General features: G+C 35.6%; 1 protein-coding gene across 8 annotated transcripts in view; it reads left to right on the forward strand.

Annotated features, from left to right (window-relative positions):
• Positions 1–13,852, forward strand: part of LOC136832058 (metal cation symporter ZIP14-like) — a 39,172-nt gene that overhangs the window by 7,383 nt on the left and 17,937 nt on the right. For 2 of the 8 annotated variants that reach the window (XM_067092602.1, XM_067092597.1), the window contains one exon: positions 1,215–1,309. The exons of 3 other annotated variants lie outside the window; for them this stretch is intronic. The gene's annotated coding sequence lies outside the window, so the exon portion shown is untranslated. Of the gene's footprint in view, positions 1–1,214; positions 1,310–8,773; positions 8,885–13,852 lie in introns of all 8 variants that reach the window. 3 more of the 8 variants (XM_067092598.1, XM_067092599.1, XM_067092600.1) reach the window with 2 other exon arrangements.

Consider the following 13,852-nt stretch of genomic DNA (forward strand, 5'->3'; position numbering starts at 1 on the left):
GGGACTTCTTGAGTCGTATTTTCATTCTCATTGCCTGAACGGTAGGGTTCATTTATATACTTTTTTTCATTTATTGCAATGTACATGTGTTGAAATTGGCGATTCTCCGTGAACTTGTGAATTTACGTGATTGAATTCAATATTATTTGAGGCTTCTCGAGTCCTGGATGTGTTGAATTCATCCAATAGTGGAATGTGTCACACTTAGGCAACACCAGTCAGCTGAATTTATAGTGAAATGAAATAACTTTTTAACTTTTTGGCCTAGCTGATTTTAATGTCTTTTTTTATCGGTGCTTCTCAGTGAATTTTTTACACTGAAGACTGCATGTGTTTTGACCAGTTATTTTGGCGCCACCATTTTTATAGTATCAAGTTGCTTTTGGAAGACTTAAACGACGAAGGTATTTTGTTAGTATATCAAGTAAGAATAATTTTATTACGACTTTTACATGATTATATATTTTTCATTTTGCTCTGAGATCACCTTTAGCTTTAATGTCACCCTGCGAACTAGATCAGAGTGGATATGCCTGACTATCGATTCTGTTGCTCGTGTTCTGTCTCTGTCTCTGACTTTTATTATTATCTCTTCCGTCATCCGTGTCTTGCGTGTGTTATCTAGATGGATTTTCTAGATAAATAGATACAGTGTTTAGATAGATATCTAGATGCAGTATCTAGATATCTAGATGCAGTTTTTAGATATCTAGATGAATCCGTTTGCTCACATCCGTAGGTAATCTTGAGTATTGCCATCAGGCGAAGAGCTTTTATCATTGGATAATCCTCTCTCTCTCTCTCTCTCTCTCTCTCTCTCTCTCTCTCTCTCTCTCTCTCTCTCTCTCTCTCTCTCTCTCTCTAGATGGATCCGTCTGCTTATATCCGTAAGTCGTCTCGAGTATTCTGTTCAGATGAAAATCATTTGTCGTTGGATAATCCATTCTCTCTCTCTCTCTCTCTCTCTCTCTCTCTCTCTCTCTCTCTCTCTCTCTCTCTCTCTCTCTCTCTCTCTCTCTCTCGATGAATCCGTCTGTTTATATCCATAAATCACCTCGAGTATTGTAACAGTTAAAAAGCATTTATCGTCTATTTCAACTCTCTCTCTCTCTCTCTCTCTCTCGATGAATCCGTCTGTTTATATCCATAAGTCATCTCGAGTATTGTATTCAGTTAAAAAGCATTTACCGCCTCTCTCTCTCTCTCTCTCTCAGATCAGAAATTCCTTATTCAGGATAAGCAACATCTAGGGGTCTTTTCAGTCATACTTCGAATCGCAGTTATTTTGGCTGATGTAAATTTAAAATGGGTAAGTTACGTGACATTTTGTTTCTTATGAATGAGTCAGTTACTCCAGTAAGTGGAATTATCATAGATTTTATTTTAACTTGCCAGTCACGTAGTAAACTAGATTTTTTTTTTCATGAATGTGAAAAACACCACAGGTACGTCTCGCAATTTGGTTTTCATGTCGATAAGGCAGGTAAAGTGTCTCCCTGAAGTTTTACAATTTTTATTGCATTTCTAGGTACCACATGTCATGGGGCCGATTACATAAACGAATGAAATATTAATATTTAGCTGGTGGTTTCCCTATTTGTAGCGTGATATGTCTTAAATTTCAAATTTGAAATTGACTGTGATCATTTTGGGCTCATAATTAAGAGCGTAAGGTGTAACTCCAATATCGTAGCCCCATAGGGGGCTAGTACCGTCAGAAGGTCCTGTGGGCATTACTTTAGATTCTCTGCAGCGTCCCTGCAACCCCTTTCATTCCTGTTACTATACCTCTGTTCGTGTTCTCTTTCTTCCATCTTACTTACCATCCTCTCCTAACAATTGTTTCATAACCTTTTTAATGTCAATTTACGTTTCAGCGCCCAAAGGCTAAAGTCTGTATTCTAGTCTATTCTGTTTCAATGTCATAGACGCTTATACACAACAAAATAAAATAATTCAGACGAAGCTTTGCCATTTGTGCGAACTCAGTAACCCAGTGAACTGCGTAGTTCCTCAGCAATATTTTCGACAACCAGCTAATATAATGACCACTTTCCAGGAACCAGTTCGTGCGTCTTTGCCACAGTTTCCATCCTCCAGTATCGTGTGGTTGTGGTCATGCTAATCATTCCGGTTTCTTTGGGAAATGTGCAGTAGTTGGTTTGTTCTGCTGTTTCAGCATTGTGGTAGATTTTTACGAAATGCATTTGCGGTGCGTATATCACATGGAATTGAGTTTGGCTACAGATATGGTGTTCCCCTCTCTCTCTCTCTCTCTCTCTCTCTCTCTCTCTCTCTCTCTCTCTCTACTCTGTACATGTGTGTGTGTATAGGCCTATATATATATATATATATATATATATATATATATATATATATATATATATATATATATATATATATATATATATATATATATATATAGTATATTTGCAGTTAAACCCAATCCCACCTGATATACATAACATTTATACATTTCGTATATATACAGTATATATATATATATATATATATATATATATATATATATATATATATATATATATATATGTGTGTGTGTGTGTGTGTGTGTGTGTGTGTATTCCAGAACAGCGATGAGAGGACCCCTTGGGGTTGGCAGGGCAGGTGGTGGCATAACCTTGAAATGTTCAGGTTTAAAATTCTTGAGGGGAAACAAATGCGACTTGGGGCTGAAAAATGAACGTACAACTCTCTCTCTCTCTCTCTCTCTCTCTCTCTCTCTCTCTCTCTCTCTCTCTCTCTCTATGTTTTGCACGTTACATTTGGAAGAGAGAAGAAAGAAAAGGGGGTGTTGTCTGTTGCGAGCGGCAACGGCTTATGGATGCTAGTTAGCCGTAAAGAGATTTTGCATATAACAAAGGAAACATGAAGGTATAATTTCGAGGAAAATTCTCTGTAGAAGTGGGACAATTTTTAGAAAGTTTTATTTTATTTTAAGGTGCCCTTTATTTTTGTGACGCAAAGATTTTAATTTATTTTGTGCCCTTGATTTTTGTGACGCCAGTTTATTGGTTTACAAAAGCGATCATTCTTTGATACAGATATTCATTCTCTCTCTCTCTCTCTCTCTCTCTCTCTCTCTCTCTCTCTCTCTCTCTCTCTCTCTCGTTTTGTTTTGTTTTTGTATTTGTTAATGCATCCAAGTTGATTAAGTCAGTCATAGGCGGTTTTGAGATCAACGCATGACTATCTATTTATTATATTGATATTAACCAGCAGTTATTTATATATCCCTATTTATTCGAACCAAATCCTTTATTGTGGAATTTGACGTGACATTCATCTGTTATTTTTTTCTTTTAAAGTCGACCTTAAATATCGGCAGCCGATATCATCAGGGCTAATCGTGATTGGTGGATCCAGGCTTACAATGATATCGAATGCCTAGATTTACTTTAGCTCTAATAAATAAAAAAAACAGCCATAGGATGATTAATTTTAGTTGTGACGTAATTTTCGACGGGTTGCAATGTTTTTTTTTTAAAGTTATCCGATTTCGGTGTTTTGATGTGTTTGTGTGTATTTTTATAGCCTATGATGTCATATAATAATGAGTGCTGGCATGTTATGGTGAAGTTATATCTTAATGAATATGATGAGATTTTTGTTGATTTACACACACAAACACACAGACACACACACACACACACACACACACACACACACACACACACACACACACACACACATATATATATATATATATATATATATATATATATATATATATATATATATATATTATCCTAAGATTTAAGGACCGCCTGAGTTATACTTCTTCAACCGTCCTCTATACGTTCAAGGTACAGTAACTACCATATCTTGGAACAAATATATGTGTACACACACACACACATTAAAGCTTCACAAACGATTCCACGTATCCAGTTTGCCAAACAAACCTCACAGACTCGATGATTGAAGGTTGGCATATCAACAGCTAATGTTGTATTCAACTTATTACGCTTTGCTTGTTGAGTGACAGAACTGGCTCTCTCGTTACTGCATATTCAATTGAATTTGAATTGTGGACATTTTCAAGCAAGCACTGAATGGCCAATCACTGCCTTAGCCTGCTTTGAGAGGATCGTTTAATCTTAGGATTTCTGGAATTGCAGAATAATACAGTTTCTTATTGGAGAAGGCAACCTGTAGTGCATGTCTCGCTCTCGTCGGGCACTTTGCCAGGAATGCCTGATCGTTGCTAAGATGCATGAAGAGGAATCTCTCTCTCTCTCTCTCTCTCTCTCTCTCTCTCTCTCTCTCTCTCTCTCTCTCTCTCTGAAGATGAATCCGCCTTTTTAGATCCATGTGTCATCTCGAGTATTTCGTTCAGATGAAGAGCGTTTATCAATTGATAATTCTCTCTCTCTCTCTCTCTCTCTCTCTCTCTCTCTCTCTCTCTCTCTCTCTCTGCATGCGTGTGTGTGTGTGTGCGTTTGTAAAACTAGACCTTTCATCTATAAGAAACCGGTAAATTCACAATCTTTCGTCTCTCGGAGATAATACGTGATTCTCGTATGCACTGCTTTGGATTGACGCGAAAAGCCGCTGTAAGACCGGAGTAATTGGGGCGCCAGATATAGCTAGCAATCAACCAATCAGCCTTCAATCACTCTGAAATCCTGCTTTCTGGAAATGCTTAGTTGATCGTAGAGATCTGTGTCAGGTTTTGATGTCATGTAAGTTATTTATTTATTTTATTTATATATGTTTTTTGAGATGCGTGAACTCATCTCTCTCTCTCTCTCTCTCTCTCTCTCTCTCTCTCTCTCTCTCTCTCTCTCTCTCTCTCTCTGCCCAGGATGGGCGGGATAGAAAAGAACCAGTTGGCTGGGCAAGTAAAGGTGGGCGGAAAGGGGATGCAGTGGGAATTTTTGTTTGTCACATTGCGTATTTTAAATAACTGATAAATGGTCTTTAACGCGTCTTACGGCAAAGAATTGAATAGAATATGAAATTTAGACCAAAGGCCAAGCACTGGGACCTGTAAGGTCATTCAGCGCTGAAACGAAAATTGCCGATAAAAAGGTTTGAAAGGTGTAACAGGAGGAAAACCTTGCAGTTGCACGACGAATCAATTGTTAGGAGAGGGTGGAAAGTAAGATGGAAGAAAGAAAGGACTTCGTAGGGGGTTAGTGCCGTCAGCCGGTGCACTGTAGGCATTACTCAAGGTTCTTTGCAACGTTCCTTCGGCCCCTAGCTGCAGCCCCTTTCGTTCCTTTTACAGTACCTCCTATCACCTTCTCTTTCTTCCATCTTACTCTTCACCCTCCCCTAACAATTGATTCGTAGTGCAATTTCGAGGTTTTCCTGTTGTTAGACCTTTCAAACCTTTTTATTGCCAATTTCCGTTTCAGCGCTGAATGACCTCATATGTCCCAGTGCTTGGCCCTTGGCCTAAATTCTATATTCAGTTCAATTCAATTCTGTAGTGAAAGGAATGAAAGGGGTTGCAGCTAGGGGCTGAAGTGACGCTGCAAAGAACCTTGAGTAGTTCCTACAGTGCACCGCGTAAGGCGTACTGACGGCTCTATCCCTTTACATGGAAATACAGCCGAGAAGGAAGGGTGGAACCGTCATGTGGTCGCTATAATTAGCGTTGGATTTATCGCCATTGTTATATCTTGAACTTTCCGTCGTGTGTTCCTTTAAAACCTACTCACGTTTTCCACGCTACGTTCGTAACACGTCAGTTACACTGGTATTCGTGTTACTTCAGTAACTCTGCTTCGTGGCGGAAGTCTCCTTGTTGCTGTTACCTGCAACCCCTTTCATTCCTTTTAATTGTAACTCCTTTCCCATTCTCTTTCTTCCATCGTACTTTCCACCTCTCCTAACAATTGATTCGTAGTGCAACTTCGAGGTTTTCCTCCCGTTACGTAACACCTTCCAAACCTTTTTATTGTGAATTTCCGTTTCATCGCTGAATGACGTCATAGGTCCCAGCACTTGGCCTTTGGCCTAAATTTTATATTCTGTCCGTGTTGCTGTGACGTCAGTTTGTAGTGTTAATTAATCAGTCATATTGTATTTTGATATTAGCATACATTAATCGTGACCATCTTCCTGTCCACCCTTTATTATTATGCGTGACTGTTTTTTTTCCGGTTTTGTGTTATTTCATGTCAGCTGTTAATGCTTGATATTGAGAGTCACAATGCAAATGTACCGGGATATGTTGTATGAATTAAGGTGGAAGAAAGGTCTAGCATTTTCTTAATTCCTAAAAGGACACACAGATATATTATGTATATATATATATATATATATATATATATATATATATATATATATATATATATATATATATATATATATATATATATAAAGACAAAAATCCATGAAGGAAGAAAACATTGGAGTGCTGCAAGGGTTTCGACTTATCGTCCTTTACTTTGCTAAGTAAAGGACGATAAGTTGAAAGCTTTGCAGCACTCCATTGTTTCTCTTTCCTTTATGAATATATATATATATATATATATATAAATATATATATATAAAATCCATATATATATATAAAAAAAATCCACGAGAAGAGAAACAATGGAGTGCTGCAAGGCCTTTCGACTTATCGTCCTTTACTTTGCTAAGTAAAGGACGATAAGTTGAAAGGCCTTGCAACACTCCACTGTTTCTCTTTCCTTCGTGAATTTTGTCATTATTTATACAGTATATCCATCATGTTCCATATTCTCGTGATTCAGTTTTATTTATATATATATATATATATATATATATATATATATATATATATATATATATATATATATATATATATGTATGTATGTATGTATGTATGTATGTATGTATGTATGTATATAGTATTATACTGTTATTACTAAAACCACAGCAGTAGTCGAAGTACTTTCATGTAAGGTTATATTAATTTGCGCCCTGAGGATGCGTTAATTACACGAAAGTACTTGGCACTCAGTCGTTTCTTTTTAAACTTTTCTTTTGTTTTAGCAGATAATCAAACCACGTACGTTTATTATTATTATTATTATTATTATTATTATTATTATTATTATTATTATTATTATTATTATTATTATTATTATTATTCAGAAGATGAATGCTATTCATATTAGAACAAGCACACCCAAGGGGCCATTGACATGAAATTCAGGCCTCCAAAGAATACGGTGTTTGTTAGAAAGAAGTTACAGAAGATAATAGGAAATACAGAAAGAGGAGATCAGTTCTTAGAAAACCCGATAAATCAATAAATATGTGATTTTATTAGTAATATATACGTGGATATATATTCTGTGTACATGTAAACATGTGCTTTGACTCCCACAAACCATTTACGAATACGCATGTTGGCATGCACATGTAAACATACACATATATAGCGTGTATATATGAAGGATGTATGTACAGTACTTCATGCTTGGGGTACCAGTCTCCTGATGATGCATGACCCTTGCAACCGCCAAGGACACATTTCCTGACCATGAATTTCGAGAACAGGTTTGTAGTCATAATCAGCCACTCGATTAAAGGCAGCGAGAGAAGTATATTATCTTCTTCGATCCGCTCTGCCGATTTGCTATCTAGTTGGTGTCTTGTTGGTGAGTTCTATCTCGACCGTGGGTGAAGAGCCTCACTTAGATGTATCGTTTTAATTAGGCTGTAGCTGGTTATAGGTAGTATGCGATAAATGAAATTCCCAGCTTGCTTCTTACATTTGAAAAGTAATAAGTCGTTGGAACTGAAGGAGAAAAGGAATTCCTTATGTCGGCGTTTCCCGTACGGGGTGGTAAGCGTCGTCAGTGCACCTCACGAGGTGCACTGTACGCATTACTTAAGACTTTGCAGCGTTCTTTCTGCCGCAAACTGCAACCACTTCCATGCCTTTTACTGTGCTTTCGTTGATATTCTCTTTTTTCCATCTTACTTTCCAACCTCTCCTAACAGTTATTGAACAGTGCAACTGCGAGGTTCTCCTCTATTCATAAAACCTTTTTACTCACAATTTCCTTTTCGAAGCTGAATGACCTCATAGGTCCCAGCGCTTGGCCTTTGTCCCAAATTTTATATTCCAGTTCCTGTGTTGGTGTTTGTTTCGTATGTGGTCGTGATTTGTTATTCTAGTTAATTTTGTTTAAAAATTTCTTTATTTGTTTGGTAGATCGTTTTGCCTGTTAATTTAATTTTAATTGTTCCCGTTACGCTATATCTAACGTTTGTCTGCTGTTACCATCTATATTCGGACTGTTTCTGTGAACTTCGACCCCCTTGGAACTCGAGGCGTGGCACCTCTACTTAAACGAGCAATTATTCCCAGTGCCAAACACATCCAGACACTCAAGAATTATTGCATCACTTGAAGTTAAGCAACTTAATTTTCATCAGTCGCAACACTAGTGTTGAGTAAAGTTGCTGCTAATGATTTGCGAAAGCGGTTTTGCTGTCGGTCATGTCTTCTTGTTGAGATATTTTGAGGATCTGCAAAAACGCTCTGGAGAAAATCTCAGCAAACAAACACAAGAAAACATGTCCATCTTATGATGAATAAATAAAGCTAATATTTCCAAGTCAAATAGCAAAGATCTAGTGTAATATAAACAGGCACATTGAATAAAGATGAACAAAGGCCTCTGCCTGCTCAGACAACAGTCCTCCCCAGATCCAGTTGAAGGCTGTGTCTCAGTGAAGATCATTTTCATGAATTTCCAGATCATTTACAAATCACAGGTCATTTATAGATCATTTTGCTGTTACCTGAACGTGCTTTTTTCAGGTAGTATTGAAGCGTAGGTCGATCCAGACGGTCCTTCCAGGCGTTGCTTAAGCGACTTTGTAATGACCTGATCTTGACTTTGCTGCGCATTGGCCACCTTTGACCCCTCAGGTAATGAGTTTTTTTTTTGAGGTTCAGGATCCCTTTGGTATTAGCTTTTTTGGTGTTATTGTGTGTTTTTATTATTTGTTTTCGTTCCTTATCAACAGGATACAGTCATTTAATTTAGGTATCAGCCATACACTGAATTATTTATAACAACAATATTTTAGTATACGGTTGTATATATACATGTACTTCATATGCATACTCTCAATTTCTCTTTATATACTCTAACTCTCTCTCTCTACATATATATATATATATATATATATATATATATATATATATATATATATATATATATATATATATACATATATATATATATATATATGTATACATATATATTATATGTATTATTGCATCCACTGCCTATCAATGTGCAGTGTTTAAAGCGCATGCGGGCGTGGATGCAATTTTCTGTGGAATTTTGGGTAATTATGGTGTTTAAATGAATCGCAAAATTAGCTGCAGCTGCGCATTCCTCAACATGTAATTTATTGTTTGAAAGGTTAATACTTGCATCGCGTACAAAATTGAAGTGCAGTACAGAGAATGAAACCGACACCATTGATTTCATATATATATATATATATATATATATATATATATATATATATATATATATATATATATATATATGTATATATTATATATACATATCTGCAATTCAGATATATATATATATATATATATATATATATATATATATGTGTGTATATGTGTGTGTGTGTGTGTGTGTGTATGTGTAAAATGCAAGTGAATAATACAGGAACTCAAAGCCTATTTCTTGTGCAACCTCAGAATAGCAAAGATAACAGGAAGACTAAAATGTATGATTATACAAACAAATTCATAATTATCATTTACTATCGAATTCACTAAAGTCTTGGAAGTAATTTACACCAGAGGGGAATTATAACGGATGAGTTTATGTGTCCCTGCCAGGATTCGAACCTGAGTTAATAGTTTAGGTACAGTGATATACAATCATCTTTGAAAATTCGCATGTTAATTATAATTTCCTTGTTGTAAATTATTCCCAGGGTATAGTGAATTCGATGTTAAAGGATATAAGTAGCTTAATACTAGTTAATGAAAAAACTATATATACATATATATTTATATATATATATACACATAATATGTATAATATATAGATAGATAGATAGATAAATAGATAGATAGATATGAAAGTAAAAGGATCCCACAGGGAGCCATAATATCATTTGCTTACATGAACGAAAAAGAAAGAAAATTATATATATATATATATATATATATATATATATATATATATATATATATATATATATATATATATATATATATATATATATATATATATAATACGGTAACAGTCGTAATAAAGAATAGCTCATTGTTTGAAGAACAGTGTAGTGAAATGTGTTCCAGAATATAGTAGAGGAGATAAGGCGGCCTTGATGATAGCAGAACTGGTGAAGTTAAAGCTTACAAATTTCTTCGGGCTGAACGAGAAAGTAGATTCTAAGTGGGTGTGCGTACCCGCGGTCTGTGAAGGTTAGTGGTGCATATTAAAGAGAGAGAGAGAGAGAGAGAGAGAGAGAGAGAGAGAGAGAGAGAGAGAGAGAGAGAGAGAGAGAAATACTCACATATATCTGTTTCGCGGATTGATTTTAGCTCAATACTTTAGAAGTTCAAGAGAAGATCCAGTGCATTGCTGCCCTAATACCGTTCAACTTGTTTTTTGTATTTATTTATATTTTTATTTCTTTATTTATTTATTTGTTAATTTATCTGTTTTTTTAATAACTGATCCTCTCTTCTGTGTATTTCCCATCACCTTCTGTTGCTTCTTTCGAGTGAATACCAAAGAGAGTAGATTTTCTCCTCGACTCCTCAGCTTCGTAGGGTGCATTGTAGGCGTTACTAAAGTTCTTTGCAGCGTTCCTTCTGTCCCTAGCTGCAACTCCTTTCATTCCTTTTACTGTGCCTCCGTTCATATTTTCTTTCTTCCGTCTTATTTTCCACCTTCTCCTAACAGCTGATTCATAGTGCAACTGCGAGGTTTTCCTCCTGTTGCATCTTCAAACCTCGTTACTCTCAGTTTCCAATTCGGCGCTGAATGACGTCATAGGTCCCAGCACTTTGCCTTTGGCCTAAATTCTATATTCTATTCTATTCTAGGTTTTCGTAATCTCTCGCAAGTCGTAGAGATGGACCACTCCCTCTGAAATGAAGTGTTCTCTCTGTGTGGCGTAACGGCACATAGTCATTCAGTGATTGTTACGCCCTAACCGGAAAAACTGGATCTCATATATAGGAGTTTTTTTTTTTGTAGGCCCCTACAATATTCGCGTCTGCATAATTAATGGTTTTTTTAAAGGAGTGGTGGATTATATTTCAACAGAGAGAGAGAGAGAGAGAGAGAGAGAGAGAGAGAGAGAGAGAGAGGTGGAATGGGCGAGAACTAGGTAGCTATCTGATGACCTTATCCTTACTGTGGGTTTATTTAATATTTTTATTATTAGCATCGATAACTCCTTAATAATCACCGTTTTTATATGATTTTGCATTATAGATTTCATATTTCATCTGTTTTGTTTCACATGTTAATATTGTTGTTTCATCTTGATTTGATTATATTTACTTTGTTTCGTTTATGTATTATATTTACTATTGTATATATATATTATATATATATATATATAATATATATATATATATATATATATATATATATATATATATATATATATATATATATATATATATATTGATCTTGTTATTCTCCGTGCACATACTTTGCCACCTTTTCAACCCCCCATTCTCTCCCTCCCTCCCTGATACTTGAAGGTAAAGGAGTGTAGGTATCTAGAAACGGCACAGGTATCATATTACCTTTCTATATTTTATGAATGATTTATTACTACTAATATTTCTAGTAAAACCCCGAAGGGATGGTTATATGCTTCGAGTTAGAGACTCTGTTCTAAAGCTGAAATTGTTCATTATTATTATTATTATTATTATTATTATTATTATTATTATTATTATTATTATTATTATTATTATTACTGTACCTGCGTTCGTATTGTCTTTCTCCCATCTTACTTTCCTCAACCCTGCCCTATAGCAATTGTTTTATAGGGCAGCTGCGAGGTTTTCCTCCTGTTACATTCATAAAACCTTTTTACTCAAAATTTCCCTTTCGAAGCTGAATGACCTCACGGGTCCCAGCGCTTTGACTTTGGCCTAAATTGTGTGTTCCATTCCATTATTATTATTATTATTATTATTATTATTATTATTATTATTATTATTATTATTATTATTATTATTATTATTATTAGCTCCCTATTCCGGATGCACTGAAAGACGCAATCAAGATATAAATTGAAGTCTATTTAATTATTATTATTATTATTATTATTATTATTATTATTATTATTATTATTATTATTATTATTATTATTATTATTATTATTATTATTATGGAACAGCAGAACCGAGTCATTCATTCTCTCACAGTGCTTCCCCGAAGGATCTACTCAGAAATGAGAGGTGAAAATTGAAGCTAGGCCGAGTTGAAGAAGTTGGACAGCCAAATGAGAAGAGACCTAAGACTTAATAAGCGCGCTTGGGGCCTTAGACAAAGGGCGCTGCGGAGAGCCTCCGTTGGAGCATACCGTGTGTCCTGGAAGGCATTCTGAAAGCACTATAAAAAAAGTGGCTGGAGATTGTTGGTGGGGGGCGGGGGAGTGGTTGTTGCGTGTGGATTCCTTCCTTAGAGATAAACTGGTTGATGTCCTTCGGTTTGCTTTTATTCGTTCGTCCTACAGACGTCCTTCGAAGGATATCCTCCTTCACGGTCGGTTTCTTGCATCCTCCTCCTTCTCCCTTCAGGATATGTCGGTATTTATGTGCTGCAGTGTATTAGGGTGGGGCCTTATGGACTTAATCGCTTCCTGGTCGCACTTTGAATTCGTATGAATTAGATTCTCTCTCTCTCTCTCTCTCTCTCTCTCTCTCTCTCTCTCTCTCTCTCTCTCTCTCTCTCTCTCTCTCTCTCTTCCTTATCACTCACAGACACACACATATACTGTATATATATACAGTATATATATATATATATATATATATATATATATATATATATATATATATATATATATATATATATATACTGTATGTACAATTGCTACTCAGGAAATACAATAACATCTCTCTCTCTCTCTCTCTCTCTCTCTCTCTCTCTCTCTCTCTCTCTCTCTCTCTCTCTTCCTTATCACTCACAGACACACATATACTGTATATATATACAGTATATATATAATATATATAATATATATATAGGCCATCTCAATCTAAATACAAACATTGCTGGCTCTCTCTCTCTCTCTCTCTCTCTCTCTCTCTCTCTCTCTCTCTCTCTCTCTTCTCTTCTCACTCACAGACACACACATATACTGTATATATATAATATATATATATATATATATATATATATATATATATATATATATATATATATGTATATAATATATATCCAGGAACAATAACATTGCTGGCACAGGCCATCTCAGGAACTAAATACAATACTCTCTCTCAATCTCTCAATCTCTCTCTCTCTCTCTCTCTCTCTCTCTCTCTCTCTCTCTCTCTCTCTCTCTCTCTCTCTCAACGCATATTTACTCTTTAGAAACCAAGAAAGGAGAGAAAAAAAAAAGCAAAACCTGTTGTTCTTCGAACCTTGAACCTTTTAACAGTTCAAGGATTTCGTAAGACGTCTCACTGCTTTCTTGTTCTCCTCGCGTTCCCTCATTGGCTTCTTCTTCGCGTCTTGGCGTTAGTTAAAGGACAGTTGAATGTGATATGTATTGCTTCGGGTCAACATATTCTGTAGTGTCTCTCTCTCCCTCTCTCTCACTGTGTGTATATATATATATATATATATATATATATATATATATATATATATATATATATATATAT

This window comes from Macrobrachium rosenbergii, chromosome 49 (assembly GCF_040412425.1).
Source record: "Macrobrachium rosenbergii isolate ZJJX-2024 chromosome 49, ASM4041242v1, whole genome shotgun sequence".
NCBI lineage: Eukaryota > Metazoa > Arthropoda > Malacostraca > Decapoda > Palaemonidae > Macrobrachium > Macrobrachium rosenbergii.